At 44.4% G+C, this 16,863-nt stretch overlaps 1 long non-coding RNA gene across 1 annotated transcript; it reads right to left on the minus strand.

Annotated features, from left to right (window-relative positions):
* Nucleotides 1-14,636: 14,636 nt before the first annotated feature.
* Nucleotides 14,637-16,122, minus strand: LOC119356054. Its single transcript, XR_005171810.1, has 7 exons — nucleotides 15,883-16,122; nucleotides 15,725-15,779; nucleotides 15,561-15,635; nucleotides 15,401-15,475; nucleotides 15,166-15,328; nucleotides 14,943-15,079; nucleotides 14,637-14,854 (listed from the first exon to the last, which is right to left on the minus strand). It is a non-coding gene; the product is annotated as an uncharacterized LOC119356054 (long non-coding RNA).
* Between the last annotated feature and the right edge of the window lie 741 nt (nucleotides 16,123-16,863).

The following is a 16,863-nucleotide window of genomic DNA, read 5'->3' on the forward strand; positions in this document are numbered from 1 at the left end:
GCCCACACCCTGTCCACAAGGGTGGAGGGCGCGCACACCCCCTGGGGCGCACCCTCTGTCCTTGTGGGCCCCATGTACCTCCACCAACCTCAACTCCAACTCCATATATTCACGTTCGGGGAGAAAAAATGAGAGAGAAGGATTCATCGTGTTTTACGATACGGAGCCGCCGCCGCCTCCTGTTCTTCCTCGGGAGAGCAGATCTTGTTGGGGAACGCAGTAATTTCAAAAAAAAATCCTACGATCACGCAAGATCTATCTAGGTGATGCATAGCAACAAGAGGGGAGATTGTTGTCTACGTACGCATGTAGACCGAAAGAGGAATCATTATGACAACGCAGTTGATGTAGTCGTACGTCTTCACGATCCGACTGATCCTAGCACCGAAGGTACGACACCTCCGTGATCTGCACACGTTCAGCTCGGTGACGTCCCACGAACTCTAGATCCAGCTGAGGTCGAGGGAGAGTTTCGTCAGCACGACGGCGTGATGACGGTGATGATGAAGTTACTGATGCAGGGCTTTGCCTAAGAACTACAACGATATGACCGAGGTGGATATCTGTGGAGGAGGGCACCGCACACGGCTAGGACAACTATCAATTTGTGTGTTCTAGGGTGCCCCCTGCCCTCGTATATAAAGGAGCAAGGGGGAGGCCGGCCGGGCCTCATAGGGCGTGCCCCAAGTAGGATTCCTACTAGGGATCCTATTCCTGGTAGGTTTCCAACAAGGGAAGAGAGGGGGAAGGAAGGAGAGGGAGAGAGTGAGAAGGAAAGGGGGCGCCCCCCCCCCTTCCCTAGTCCAATTCGGACCCAAGGGGAGGGGGCGCGCGGCCTTCCCTAGCCGCCCCTCTCTCTCTCTCTCCACTAAGGCCCATGTGGCCCATTAGTTCCCCGAGGGGGTTCTGGTAACCCTCCGGCACTCCGGTTTTATCCGAAACTTCTCCGGAACATTTCTGGTGTCTGAATATAGTCGTCCAATATATCAATCTTTATGTCTCGACCATTTCGAGACTCCTCGTCATGTCCGTGATCACATCCGGGACTCCGAACAACCTGCGGTCATCAAATCACATAAACTCATAATACAAATCGTCATCGAACGTTAAGCGTGCAGACCCTACGGGTTCGAGAACTATGTAGACATGACCGAGACACATCTCCGGTCAATAACCAATAGCGGAACCTGGATGCTCATATTGGCTCCTACATATTCTACGAAGATCTTTATCAGTCAAACCGCATAACAACATACATTGTTCCCTTTGTCATCGATATGTTACTTGCCCGAGATTCGATCGTCGGTATCACCATACCTAGTTCAATCTCGTTACCGGCAAGTCTCTTTACTCATTCTGTAATGCATCATCCCACAACTAACTCATTAGTCACATTGCTTCCAAGGCTTATAGTGATGTGCATTACCGAGAGGGCCCAGAGATACCTCTCCGATACACGGAGTGACAAATCCTAATGTCGATCTATGCCAACCCAACAAACACCTTCGGAGACACCTGTAGAACATCTTTATAATCACCCAGTTACATTGTGAAGTTTGATAGCACACAAGGTGTTCCTTCGGTATTCGGGGGTTGCATAATCTCATAGTCAGAGGAACATGTATAAGTCATGAAGAAAGCAATAGCAATAAAACTCAACGATCATAATTCTAAGCTAACAGATGGGTCTTTTCCATCACATCATTCTCTAATGATGTGATCCCATTCATCAAATGACAACACATGTCTATGGCTAGGAAACTTAACCATCTTTGATTAACGAGCTAGTCAAGTAGAGGCATACTAGGGACACTCTGTTTTGTCTATGTATTCACACATGTATCAAGTTTCCGGTTAATACAATTCTAGCATGAATAATAAACATTTATCATGATATAACGAAATATAAATAACAACTTTATTATTGCCTCTAGGGCATATTTCCTTCAGTCTCCCACTTGCACTAGAGTCAATAATCTAGTTCACATCGCCATGTAATTTAACTCCAATAGTTCACATTGTCATGTGATTTAACACTCTATAGTTCACATCGCCATGTGACCAATACCCAAAGGGTTTACTAGAGTCAATAATCTAGTTCACATCGCCATGTGATTAACACCCAAAGAGTACTAAGGCGTGATCATGTTTTTCTTGTGAGAGAGGTTTAGTCAATGGGTGTGCCACATTCAGATCCGTATGTATTTTGCAAATTTTTATGTCTACAATGCTCTGCACGGAGCTACTCTAACTAAATGCTCCTACTTTCAATATGTATCTAGATCGAGACTCAGAGTCATCCAAATCGGTGTCAAAGCTTGCATCGAGGTAACTCTTTACGACGAACTCTTTATCACCTCCATAACCGAGAAATATTTCCTTAGTCCCCTAAGGATAATTTTGACCAATGTCCAGTTATCTACTCCTAGATCACTATTGTACTCCCTTGCCAAACTTAGGGCAAGGTATACAATAGGTCTGGTACATAGCGTGGCATACTTTATAGAACCTATGGCTGAGGCATAGGGAATGACTTTCATTCTCTCTCTATCTTCCGTGGTCGGGCTTTGAGTCTTACTCAACTTCACACCTTGCAACACAGGCAAGAACTCCTTCTTTGACTATTCCATTTTGAACTACTTCAAAATCTTGTCAAGGTATGTACTCATTGGAAAAAAACTTATCAAGCGTTTTGATCTATCTCTATAGATCTTGATGCTCAATATGTAAGCAGCTTCACCGAGGTCTTTCTTTGAAAAACTCCTTTCAAACACTCCTTTATGCTTTCTAGAAAATTCTACATCATTTCCGATCAACAATATGTCTTTCACATATACTTATCAGAAAGGTCGTAGTGCTCCCACTCAATTTCTTGTAAATACATGTTTCACCGCAAGTCTGTATAAAACTATATGCTTTGATCAACTCATCAAAGCGTATATTTCAACTCCGAGATGCTTGCACCAGTCCATAGATGGATCGCTGAAGCTTGCACACTTTGTTAGCACCTTTAGGATTGACAAAACCTTCTTGTTGTATCATATACAACTCTTCTTTAAGAAATCCATTAAGGAATGCAGTTTAACATCCATTTGCCAGATTTCATTAAATGTGGCAATCGCTAACATGATTCGGACAGACTTAAGCATCGCTATGAGTGAGAAAATCTCATCGTGGTCAACACCTTGAACTTGTCGAAAACATTTTTGTGACAATTCGAGCTTTGTAGATAGTAACACTACTATCAGCGTCTGTCTTCCTCTTGAAGATCCATTTTATTCTCCATGGCTTGCCTAACATCGGGCAAGTCAACCAAAGTACATACTTTGTTCTCATACATGGATCCCATCTTAGATTTCATGGCCTCAAGCCTTTTCGCAGAATCTGGGCTCATCATTGCTTCCTCATAGTTCGTAGGTTCATCATGGTCAAGTAACATGACCTCCAGAACAGGATTGTCGTACCACTCTAGTGCGAACCTTACTCTGGTTGACCTACAAGGTTCAGTAGTAACTTGATTCGAAGTTTCATGATCATCATCATTAACTTCCTCACTCATTGGTGTACGCATCACTGGAACTGATTTCTGTGATGAACTACTTTCCAATTCGGGAGAAGGTACAATTACCTCATCAAGTTCTACTTTCCTCCCACTCACTTCTTTCGAGAGAAAATTCCTTCTCTAGAAAGGATCCATTCTTAGCAACGAATATCTTGCATTCGGATCTGTGATAGAAGGTGTACCCAACAGTCTCCTTTGGGTATCCTATGAAGATACATTTCTCCGATTTGGGTTTGAGTTTATCAGGTTGAAGCTTTTCACATAAGCATCGCATCCCCAAACTTTAAGAAATGACAGCTCAGGTTTCTTGCCAAACCACAGTTCATATGGTGTCGTCTCAACAGATTTAGATGGTGCCCTATTTAAAGTGAATGCAGTTGTCTCTAATGCATAACCCCAAAACGATAGCGGCAAATCAGTAAGAGAAATCATAGATCGCATCATATCTAATAAAGTGCGGTTACGACGTTCGGACACACCATTATGATGTGGTGTTCCGGGTGGTGTGAGTTGCGAAATTATTCCGCATTGTTTCAAATGAAGGCCAAACTCGTAACTCAAATATTCGTCTCCGCGAGCAGATCATAGAAACTTTATTTTCTTGTTATGATGATTCTTCACTTCACTCTGAATATTTTTGAACTTATCAAAATGTTTTAGACCTGTGTTTCATTACGTAGATATACCCATATCTGCTCAAATCATCTATGAAGGTCAGAAAATAATGATAACCGCCGCGAGCCTCAACACTCATCGGACCGCATACATCGGTATGTATTATTTCCAATAAGTCTGTAACTCGCTCCATTGTTCCGAAGAACGGAGTTTTAGTCATCTTGCCCATGAGGCATGGTTCGCAAGCATCAAATGATTCATAATAAAGTGATTCCAAAAGTCCATCTGCATGGAGTTTCGTCATGCACTTTACACCAATATGACCTAAAATATAGTGCCACAAATATGTTGCACTATCATTATCAACTTTGCATCTTTTGGCATCAATATTATGAATATGTGTATCACTACGATCGAGATTCAATAAACCATTCACATTGGGTGTATGACCCCAGAAGGTTTTATTCATATAAACAGAACAACAATTATTATTTGACTTAAATGAATAACCATATTGCAATAAACATGATCTAATCATATTAATGCTCAACGCAAACACCAAATAACATTTATTTAGGTCCAACACCAATCCCGAAGGCATGGAGTGTGCAATGATGATCTTATCAACCTTGGAATCACTTCCAATACACATCGTCACCTCGCCCTTAACTAGTCTTTGTTCATTTTGCAACTCCTGTTTTGAGTTACTAATCATAGCAACTGAACTAGTATCGAATACATTGGGGTTACTATGAACACTAGTAAAGTACACATCAATAACATGTATATCAAATATACTTTTCTTCACTTTGCCATCCTTCTTATCCGCCAATTATTTGGGGCAGTTCCGCTTCCAGTGATTAATCCCTTGCAGTAGAAGCACTCAGTCCCAGGCTTAGGTCCAGACTTGGGCATCTTCACTTGAGCAGCAACTTGCTTGCCGTTCTTCTTGAATTTCCCCTTCTTCCCTTTGCCCTTTTCTTGAAACTAGTGGTCTTGTTTAACCATCAACACTTGATGCTCTTTCTTGATTTCTACCTTCGCTGATATCAGCATCGCGAAGAGCTCGAGAATTACTTTTGTCATCCCTTGCATATTATAGTTCATCACGAAGTTCTAGTAACTTGGTGATAGTGAATAGAGAACTTTGTCAATTACTATCTTATCTGGAAGATTAACTCCCACTTGATCCAAGCAATTGTAGTACCCAGACTATCTGAGCACATGCTCACTGGTTGAGCTATTCTCCTCCATCTTGTAGGCAAAGTACTGTCAGAGGTCTCATACCTCTCGGTACGGGCATGAGTATGAAATACCTATTTCAACTCTTGGAACATCTTATATGCTCTGTGGTGATCAAAACATTTTTGAAGTCCCGGTTCTAAGCCGTAAAGCATGGTGCACTAAACTATCAAGTAGTCATCATATCGAGCTTGCCAAACATTCATAACATCTGCATCTGCTCCTGCAATAGTTCTGTCACCTAGCGGTGCATCCAGGACACAATTCTTCTGTGCAGCAATGAGGATAATCCTCAGATCACGGACCAAGTCCGCATCATTGCTACTATCATCTTTCAACTTATTTTTCTCTAGGAACATATCAAAAATAAACAGGGAGCTACATTGTGAGCTATTGTTCTACAACATAATTTGCAAATACTATCAAGACTAAGTTCATGATAAATTAAAGTTCAATTAATCATATTACTTAAGAGCTCCCACTTAGATAGACATCCCTCGAGTCATCTAAATGATCACGTGATCCATATCAACTAAACCATGTCCGATCATCACGTGAGATGCAGTAGTTTTCAATCGTGAACATCTCTATGTTGATCATATCTACTATATGATTCACGTTCGACCTTTCGGTCTCTGTGTTCCCAGGCCATATCTGCATATGCTAGGATCAGCAAGTTTAACCCGAGTATTCCGCACGTGCAAAACTGTCTTGCACCCATTGTATTTGAACGTAGAGCTTATCACACCCGATCATCACGTGGTGTCTCGGCACGACGAACTGTCGCAACGATGCATACTTAGGGAGAACACTTATACCTTGAAATTTTAGTGAGGGATCATCTTATAATGCTACCGCCGTACTAAGCAAAATAAGATGCATAAAAAGATAAACATCACATGCAAACAAAATATGTGACATGATATGGCCATCATCATCTTGTGCCTTTGATCTCCATCTCCAAAGTACCGTCATGATCTCCATCGTCACCGGCATGACACCATGATCTCTATTATCTTGATATCTATCAACGTGTCATCACATGGTCGTCTCGCCAACTATTGCTTTTGCAACTATTGCTATCGCATAGCGATAAAGTAAGCCATTATATGGCGCTTGCATCTTATGCAATAAAGAGATAACCATAAGGCTCCTGCCAGTTGTCGATAACTTTAACAAAACATGATCATTTCATACAACAATTTATATCTCATCACATCTTGACCATACCATATCACAACATGCCCTGCAAAAACAAGTTAGACGTCCTCTACTTTGTTGTTGCAAGTTTTACGTGGCTGCTACGGGCTTCTAGCAAGAACCGTTCTTACCTACGCATCAAAACCACAACGATTTTTCATCAAGTGTGATGTTTTAACCTTCAACAAGGACCGGGCGTAGTCACACTCGATTCAACTAAAGTTGGAGAAACAGACACCCACTAGCCACCTGTGTGCGAAGCACGGCGGTAGAACCAGTCTCATGAACACGGTCATGTAATGTCGGTCTGGGCCGCTTCATCCAACAATACCGCCGAATCAAAGTATGACATGCTGGTAAGCAGTATGACTATTATCGCCCACAACTCTTTGTGTTCTACCCGGGCATATAACATCTACGCATAGACCTGGCTCGGATGCCACTGTTGGGGAATGCAGTAATTTCAAAAAAAATCCTACGATCACGCAAGATCTATCTAGGTGATGCATAGCAATGAGAGGGGAGAGTGTTGTCTACATACCCATGTAGACCGAAAGTGGAAGCGTTATGACAACGCAGTTGATGTAGTCGTACGTCTTCACGATCCGACCGATCCTAGCACCGAAGGTACGGCACCTCCGCGATCTGCACACGTTCAGCTTGGTGATGTCCCACGAACTCTAGATCCAGCTGAGGTCGAGGGAGAGTTTCGTCAGCACGACGGCGTGATGATGGTGATGATGAAGTTACCGATGCAGGGCTTCGTGTAAGCACTACAACGATATGACCGAGGTGGATATCTATGGAGGGGGGCACCACACACGGCTAAGACAATTGTCAACTTGTGTGTCCCCCTGCCCCGGTATATAAAGGAGCAAGGGGGAGGCTGACCGGCCCTCATAGGGCGCGCCCCAAGTAGGACTCCTACTAGGAATCCTATTCCTAGTAGGTTTCCAACAAGGGAAGAGAGGGGGAAGGAAGGAGAGGGAGAGAGGGAGAAGGAAAGGGGGGCGCCGCCCCCCTTCCCTAGTCCAATTTGGACCCAAGGGGGAGGGGCGTGCAGCCTGCCTTAGCCGCCCATCTCTCTCTCCACTAAGGCCCATGTGGCCCATTAGTTCCCCCGGGGGGTTCCGGTAACCCTCCGGCACTCTGGTTTTATCCGAAACTTCTTCGGAACATTTCCGGTGTCCGAATATAGTCGTCCAATATATAAATATTTATGTCTCGACCATTTCGAGACTCCTCGTCATGTCCGTAATCACATCCGGGACTCCGAAAACCTTTGGTCAGCAAATCACATAAACTCATAATATAAATCGTCATCGAACGTTAAGCGTGCGGACCCTATGGGTTCGAGAACTATGTAGACATGACTGAGACACATCTCCAGTCAATAACCCATAGCGGAACTTGGATTCTCATATTGGCTCCTACATATTCTACGAAGATCTTTATCGGTCAAACCACATAACAACATACGTTGTTCCCTTTGTCATCGGTATGTTACTTGCCCGAGATTCGATCGTTGGTATCGTCATACCTAGTTCAATCTCATTACCAGCAAGTCTCTTTACTCGTTCTGTAATGCATCATCCCGCAACTAACTCATTAGTCACATTGCTTGCAAGGCTTATAGTGATGTGCATTACCGAGAGGGTCCAAAGATACCTCTCCGATACACGGAGTGACAAATCCTAATCTCGATCTATGCCAACCCAACAAACACCTTCGGAGACACCTATAGAGAATCTTTATAATCACCCAGTTATGTTGTGATGTTTGATAGCACACAAGGTGTTCCTTCGGTATTCAGGAGTTGCATAATCTCATAGTCAGAAGAACATGTATAAGTCATGAAGAAAGCAATAGCAATAAAACTCAATGATCATAATGTTGAGCTAACGGATGGGTCTTGTCCATCACATCATTCTCTAATGATGTGATCCCATTCATCAAATGACAGCACATGTCCATGGCTAGGAAACTTAACCATCTTTGATTAACGAGCTAGTCAAGTAGAGGCATACTAGGGACACTCTGTTTTGTCTATGTATTCACACATGTATCAAGTTTCCGGTTAATACAATTCTAGCATGAATAATAAACATTTATCATGATATAAGGAAATAGAAATAACAACTTTATTATTGCCTCTAGGGCATGTTTCCTTCAGATCTGGAGTCCGTTTTGGGCTCCGGAGAAGGGAAATCGTCGCCGTCGTCATCATCAACCATCCTCCATCACCAATTTCATGATGCTCACCGCCGTGCGTGAGTAATCCCATCGTAGGCCTACTGGACGGTGATGGGTTGGATGATATTTACCATGTAATCGAGTTAGTTTTGTTAGGGTTTGATCCCTAGTATACACTATGTTCTAAGATTGATGTTGATGTGACTTTGCTATGCTTAATGCTTATCACTAGGGCCCGAGTGCCATGATTTCAGATCTAAACCTATTATGTTTTCATGAATATATTTGTGTTCTTGATCCTATCTTGCAAGTTATAGTCACCTACTACGTGTTATGATCGGGCAACCCCGGAGTGACAATAGTCGGGACACTTCTCGGTGATGACCGTAGTTTGAGGAGTTCATGTATTCACTAAGTGCTAATGCTTTGGCCCGGTACTCTATTAAAAGGAGGCCTTAATATCCCTTAGTTTCCAATAGGACCCCGCTGCCATGGGAGGGTAGGACGAAAGATGTCATGCAAGTTCTTTTCCATAAGCACGCATGACTATATTCGGAATACATGCCTACATTATATTGATGAATTAGGACTAGTTCTCTGTCACCCTAGGTTATAACTGTTGCATGATGAATGCCATCCGACATAATTATCCATCATTGATCCATTGCCTATGAGCTTGTTTCATATTGATCTTTGCTAAGTTACTTTTTCCATTGCCACTGTTATGATTGCTACAAAACTGCTAATGTTACTTTCATACTACTTTGCTACTAAATACTTTGCTGCAAATATTAAGTCTTCAGGTGTCGTTGAATTGACAACTCAGCTACTAATACTTGAGAATATTCTTTGGCTCCCCTTGTGTCGGATTAATAAATTTGGGTTGAATACTCTACCCTCAAAAACTATTATGATCCCCTATAACTGTGGGTTATCAATGTGCCGACATATTATTTGAAGGGAAAGGACTGTGTGTCGGTGGAGAAGTATATGTAAGGGTAGAAATGTTTGTTGGAATAGATCTCCCATAACTATCATACTTTCTATCGGCACAGAAAGAACTATCAGGAAAGGCCTTTCATGGCAGCACTATAGGCGATAACTCCTTTCTGTCAGTACATATCTTTACCGACACTAAATATGTTATGTCACCCTATGTGACATATGCCGACAGATTGTTCGACATTGCTTGAGTGTCGTGGTGTAGTGCTACTCTTGTTGTATACATGTGAAAATATATGAAAGAAATCATGGGCATTTACCATGATCTAATATGTACACCTACAAACTTTTGAACAGATACCATCGCATCCTTGTACATTTCATCAAAACAATTGTGCATTTTCATAGCATAGCTTCTACTTCCATGTTATGTTAAGTTTGTTTGCTTTGTGATGAAACAAACTCTCGTATTTTAGCACCCAATAGCAATGGAAAACATTCAAGATTTTTATCAAAAAAATCACAACTTTTTAGAATAAGAAAACCAATACAGAATATTGGAAGGAGACCCAGGTCAGCAGACAAAATCCACTTTGACATATAAAATTGCATTATGACAAAATTATTTATTTTAGGCATTTGTAGAAATTTACTTTACACCTTAAAGGTGGTAGGGATGAAACTAGAGTGGATTCCGTTAGATAGCGCTTAAACCATATCCTATTCCACAATTTTCTTGGATCTTGTGGATAGCAAAAGGATGTGAATATGAATACATGATTATTTCAAAGACGGATATAGTATGGCAGATCAAACACGGATAAAATAAAAGGCTCAAGTAAGCATATGTGGGTGCATGTACATAGAAACTTTTATTATTTTCAACAAACCTACATTAGTAAAGCCCTAAAGGACATACAGAACTACAAACTGATGAGCATTTTGTATCATGAATTTCGCAAGTAAACATGCCATTTCCAATTCTTGTTTAATCTATTTTTACATATTATATCAACTAAACCTTTATTAAATGATTACAGTGGATGGTTGTTGGTACTTGGTACAATGTAGGTAAGCTCAGAAGGTGTTCACTTTTTTAAAACCCGGATGATGGGTAGTGCACGCATGATCCCGCTGTTGTGAGCGACTGACGCTCAACCATCCAACGCTCCCAGATGTGGGACACCTGGACAGGTGGGGCCGACTAAGATCGATCAACGGGGAAGGGTGAGAGGCGGAGTTGGGAAAACTCATCCCATAAGTTTTCACTTCTCGTTGTTCCTTCCCACTCCACTCCATACGACGATAGAGATATAATCTCCTATGGCTCACCGGTTAGCGTGACCCATGAGAGTTCAACGATGGTGGTAGGGACAAGGAGGAGTGCAAGTCGGCGACAATGAAGCACCACACCGGGGCGTAGGGGTAACGAAGAACCATAATTGTCCCCAAGTGCCTCGCGCACAAGACCGGGGAAGAGGTTAAGGTGAAGGGGATATCGGCGATGCGAGACGGGATGATTTGCTACATCTACGAAAGGGAAAGTCAATCTCTCGCGCTCCACCCTCTATGAATTTTGTCGCGCCAATGGGGATAGAGCTTTTTGCCAACACGGCACCCGCCGAGGGCGATAATAGGGATAGAGGCGGGGGAGGTAGCGGTGGTGGGGTGCTAGCGCCTGAGTCAGGCAGGGAATCCAAAGGTGGTGCTCCTAGATGAGCCCCTCCAACACGCAAATCCACACACCATGCACGGAAGTTCCTCACTCGGAAATCCTCATGCATGCTTAAAAAATCCCGATGAGGGGTTAGGCGTATCAGCACATAAGATGGTCCTGGGTTTTTTTGCAAGATGTTTCACAAAGTACGGGTGGTGGGGAGATTGGGTTTTTGCGATAGGGTTTTGCGAGAGCACATGCAACAACTATTTTTCATGGCTAAGGGCAAATTCACGAGTGAGAGGACGACACCGCCCGATGTAGGCAAGTATGTGGTGGATGTAGATGCAACACTTCTCAGGGATGTAGGCATATTCATACTCGCCTAGTAGATGATGTAGGCATTTTTTTTATATTCATGACAGATGCAAAAATGCTTTCGTTGATGTAGGCAATTTCAAATCAGTGATGTGTGCAACATTGTATAATTCTATATACTTAAGAAGTTCACTCCCACTACTTGATTTATCTTAACATGCAAGATAGACACATCAGCATCCAATCACAGGCAGCCACGTCACACTTCATTCACCCCACGCAGCCCATCTCCTGAGGTCATTTTCCTTGAAAAGAAAAAAAAACAAAATCAATCTAATCATTCCCCACACGGCCACGCTCCACGCCCCCCGCCAGACCTGGAGAAGCCCTCGCGGTTTTCCTCCCGCCGCCAGCCTTACTCGCCGGTGGTTAGAGCCACCTCTGCATCCCCTTTCTCCGCTCTGGACGCATCCATCCCCATTGGGCGTGTTTTCTTGATTCAGCCCAACCAATCTCCCCCTTTCCCCTGGATCGCGTCAGGGGCAAAATTGACAAATTTGACCTATGGACGAGATCAAATCACAGAATGAATTGCCCGTGAAACTATTTCACGCGGCTGACCTTTTTGTGTGACGCCCAACACGAAGGCGTCACACTACACTGTGCAACGCCTCGCAGATAGGCGCTACATGCCTGGCCAGCGTCGCATCCATGTGATTCCAAAATTACTAAGTCAGTGTGCAGGATCAGGGGCGCAACTCCCCTCTGCGTGCTGTGCGACACCCCTCCGGCAAGACTGCCGGCTCAGCTACCCTCAGGCAGGACCGCTGCCACAGCTCTCCTATGCGTGCTGCCCGGCTCCCTTCCGGCAGGACCACCGACCCTCTTCGTTCACCGTGGTGCTCCTCTGGCAACACCGTCGGCGCCCTCCCATCTGCGTGCGCAACAGCGCCCCTCCAACAGGACAGCCAACCCTCTACATGCGGCACGGCGCCCCTCCAGCAGGACGGCAGGCCCGGCCCCCCTCTGCTGCGGCGTCGCGCCTCTCTGGACGCGTTTCTCCTCGGTGTGTTACCTGCCTTAGTTCCACCCAAGATGCATCCGGCGTCGATGAGGAGGTCTATTTCGATTGCTTCCACCGGAATTAGACCGACAGCTCACGTCCAGAGCTGGTACAGGGCTGGCTTCTCTCCCATGCTCATGTCGTTCTCAGCAATGGCTTGCACGAGACTGCTGCCCATCCCGACGCCGTCTGTGGACTTGAAGGTAATGTGCTCTGTTCTTCACAAGATTATTTTCTTCCTTCCTATAATCCTATGTATTCTTACGGAAAAGGCCCCTCTACAGCGAAAGTGCTATTCTGAGCTCGAGCTTAGATGCACCTGTTATCATAGCCGCTCTTTCGCGCTAAGATTCGCATCAGGGATTGTTTTTTAGTCCGTATTCTCTATAGTATGTCTGCTTTTTCACAGACTATGGCCCACTTACCTACCGCATTCATTTCGACGTCCGTCATCCCGTGCGAGGCGGCTCAGATGAATCTTTGCGTCGTGGTCCATGGCTCATCCGTTATCTTCCCAAACGGTGCCCTCCGAGGATATTTTAATGTTTCTGCACTGCGTCGCCAGCACCACCCCTTGCTCTCGAAGATTCATCTACGCCCTGCTCCTCACCCTTATCCTCTCCTTGGCGACCATGGCTGCTTCTTCTTCATCATCACAGCCAGACGAAGTGCTGCCACTGATTCCTTGCGCCAAATGCTTAAGGTGGTCACCTTCGTCTCTCGCAGCGGAACTCGGTACTACAAGTGCGTCAGGAAAGATGTAAGTGCCCGTCTTCCATGATGAACAATCACTTTTAGATCTGCCACTCCCAATCCGGTGCTGAATTTAGGATCCACGCAGGCTGGGCTATGCCAGTTCATGAGATCCACCAAGACGTACCTGTCGGAGCTGACTCGTCATGGCCTGTTGCAGCCGTATGTGCTGCAGGCTGCATCACTCCCTTGCCGTCCACCCATCCCGCCGTCCGGTCCTCTCCAGCGGAGACTAAGGCGAGAGCACAACTTCGACGAGGCGGACAGGCGGAGATTCAGCCTGCCCATGTAAGCAACCAGCCACCGCTGCAGCAGTCCACTGTTGCCCGCACGGCGCCTCAATGCTGCTTCACTGACAGCCAGCGTACGGCGCTGCTCCTGGCCGGAACCAACTTCATCCTCGTCGTCGCCATGCTGAAGCAGCTAGTTTAGTGGTCAATGATCCATGTAGTATGGAGGAGTCGTCTAGTTAAGTCTTAAGTCCACTGTTTTTTAGTTTGATTATTCCACTATGTGCCTCCGGTCTAGTTTCTACTGCTCTCTTTTGTGTTCAACTCGACCATCCCGACGCATTTTGTCAGGTCATTTGTATGCCAGCATGGATATGTAAATTAACATATTGCTCAGAGTGTTTGAGGTTCTCCGGTAATCACCGCGTCCTGTGCTGCCCATGCCGCTCTTCTAATGTTTACCCTTTTTATTCACCGGTTGGATCAGCCAGATCCTCATTAGGAGTTGGTAGATTTGGCAGCCACATATGCCTAGTTCGCTCCATAGAAATCATTTCAAACCAAGACGGATGTCCATAACTTATAATTACTTCTTCATTCACGCTTCAGATGCAGCCAATACATCTCTACATTCAGTTTCTAGCTTGAGTGTATAAGAAAATATAGGTTTCAGTGTTTAATTAGATTCAGATTCCAGAACCATCATCTACAATCACTACGATACTAGAGATTCCGGTTCACCTATACAGTTATTGAAAACCATCATCTACTATCAGTCTCAATCCATTTTAGATGTACGTGCACTGCATCATGTGACTCCATTGGTTAGGGACTGTATATCAGGTTTAACTTCTCTGATCATGTTGCAGACCCAACATGTCCGATGAAGATAGCTGTGAAGGGGATACGGGCGATGCCAACCTACAGATTCCTAGCAACATAAATAGTGATGATTCAGCGGAGAATGATGCCACAGGCTGCTGTCCAGCACCAACATCTCGTATATCTGTCAAGCATGCTGTTGAGGTTATTCGGACATTCACTTGTTGTCCTCTCGTAAGTGTAACCAGTTGAATGTTCTGCACCCGAACCATTTTTTCATATTTCAGTTCATATATGAATAGAAATCATGGTAAAAGAGTCAGCAAGGTAAGCATGTGCACTGACCAGGATTATTATTGACCAGGATTATTGACTACGGAAACATTTGCGACCTCTGCAGCAGGCGCAGCAACTCGCCCCACATCTGCTGCCACCCACCCACACCTCACTGGCATAGTATTTCGTCTCGATGTTGGCAACTCCTGAAGATTTTTCCAATGCTTTATTGTCACACACACACATATATGAAACATGTACACAAAATTGACAAACGGATCGGTCTACGTACTATGTAGTAAGCAATGTTCCCGTCATCTGTGCTGCTGTCATCTGATTCAGAGCTTTCTGTTGGACAGATCGTCTGAACAATATTTGAGAACCTCGTTGTTTAGCCCTCCCCTTTCTTGATTTCTTGCTGCACTTACGTTTCTTCCGAATGACACATCTCCGTCCTGCAAATCAAACATGTTTAGCATCCTTGTTTAGCCAGTCATATGCTACTTCTACTCATCCCACAACAATACCTTCAGTGGTTCATTGTCTGCCCAGACCAGTCCGACAGTGGAAAAAATCGTCCAACCTCGTCTGAACTCCCACGTCTACAAAGCAAGAAAAATCATCACACGCACTTGTGAATGTGAAATCATTCTGTCAATACGAATTGAATTTTTTCCACAAATGTACCTGATGCTCTATGACCACCTGCCCCTGTTCCCTGACCATGATGTGTGGTCGCCACCCTGATTTGCTTGTCAGTGGCTATACAAAAGACACAAAGACATTAGCTAACCGCAACATGGCCATCATTTCTACAAAAAAACATCTACTTGTATTTGTATCCCACTCACCATTCTGGTCATACATCTTCTGATACATACATGCAACCTGATCATCATTTGCCAACTGCTCCATTGCCTAGTCGTTAATTTAACCTCTATTTGTTTTTGGACTACGCTATGTACAACACAAATATATCTTCAGTCTTGGAAAAAAATAAGTTACTTACATTCCTCGTCCAGCTCTTTCTGGAGCTTCCTCGCACACTCCCCGTCAATGTCTAGCACACGAGGCTGTCTACGGCTATCCTCATCATTCTCATGTTTCACAGTGACATTCCTGGCTCTAGCACACTCCATGCCAATCGTTATATTTTTGCACGATGAAATTACATGTCTTCTCCCCCCATCTACAGCAGTAGCTTGCATTTCTGTGATCTCTTGCAAGATATTCCCCATTTCATTTTCATCTCCTGCCAAGCCCAACAGTTCCATTTTAATTAGCTTGTTCAGGAGATCCCTGTTTTCATTCAGTGAACACTCATCATACCTTCTTTCTGTTGCACACCAACAGATGTGGCCGTGCTACGCCCGAAGCCCGGGGGACCTGCATCAATGGCATTATGCCTCGACACAGCAGTCGTTGCATTCGCCACTTGCCTCTGATGCATTGGTCCTACATTTTTCAGCACAAACAGCATGATCAAAACATACTCACAAACAAATGGCATCCGCCCGCCAATGTATCTGCGATATACCAGCCATTATCAGAGAAGGGCATTCGCGACATGACCTTGTGTTCTCCACACCAGCTTTCCCCTGCATAAATTTCCGGAAATTCAGTCAATGTACAGCAACTCTACTCTGTCAGTAGCCCCAGCAAAAAAGCAAAAATTCCATACTCACCGAGCAACCACAGACTATTTCCTGCATGCACTTCGTCCTCTCAACATTCAGTCGGCTCTTACCGCATCGAATACCACAGCCCTTTTCCCATGAATACAAATTGTAAAAGTCGTATGCCTCCCCAACCGAGTCGAATGATGTGCCGACAGTTGGGGTTATTACATTCTCAGTTGGGTTTTCGGCATAGCTATGAACGGCCTTCTCAAATGCACTGGTGTGGTTTGGGCAAGGTGGGCGGCTTGGAGTTGCAGCAACGGTCCTCAAATACAGACCATCATCCATGTATAGCTTTATTTTTGCAACAT

The sequence above is a fragment of the Triticum dicoccoides genome, chromosome 2A, assembly GCF_002162155.2.
Source record: "Triticum dicoccoides isolate Atlit2015 ecotype Zavitan chromosome 2A, WEW_v2.0, whole genome shotgun sequence".
Lineage (NCBI taxonomy): Eukaryota > Viridiplantae > Streptophyta > Magnoliopsida > Poales > Poaceae > Triticum > Triticum dicoccoides.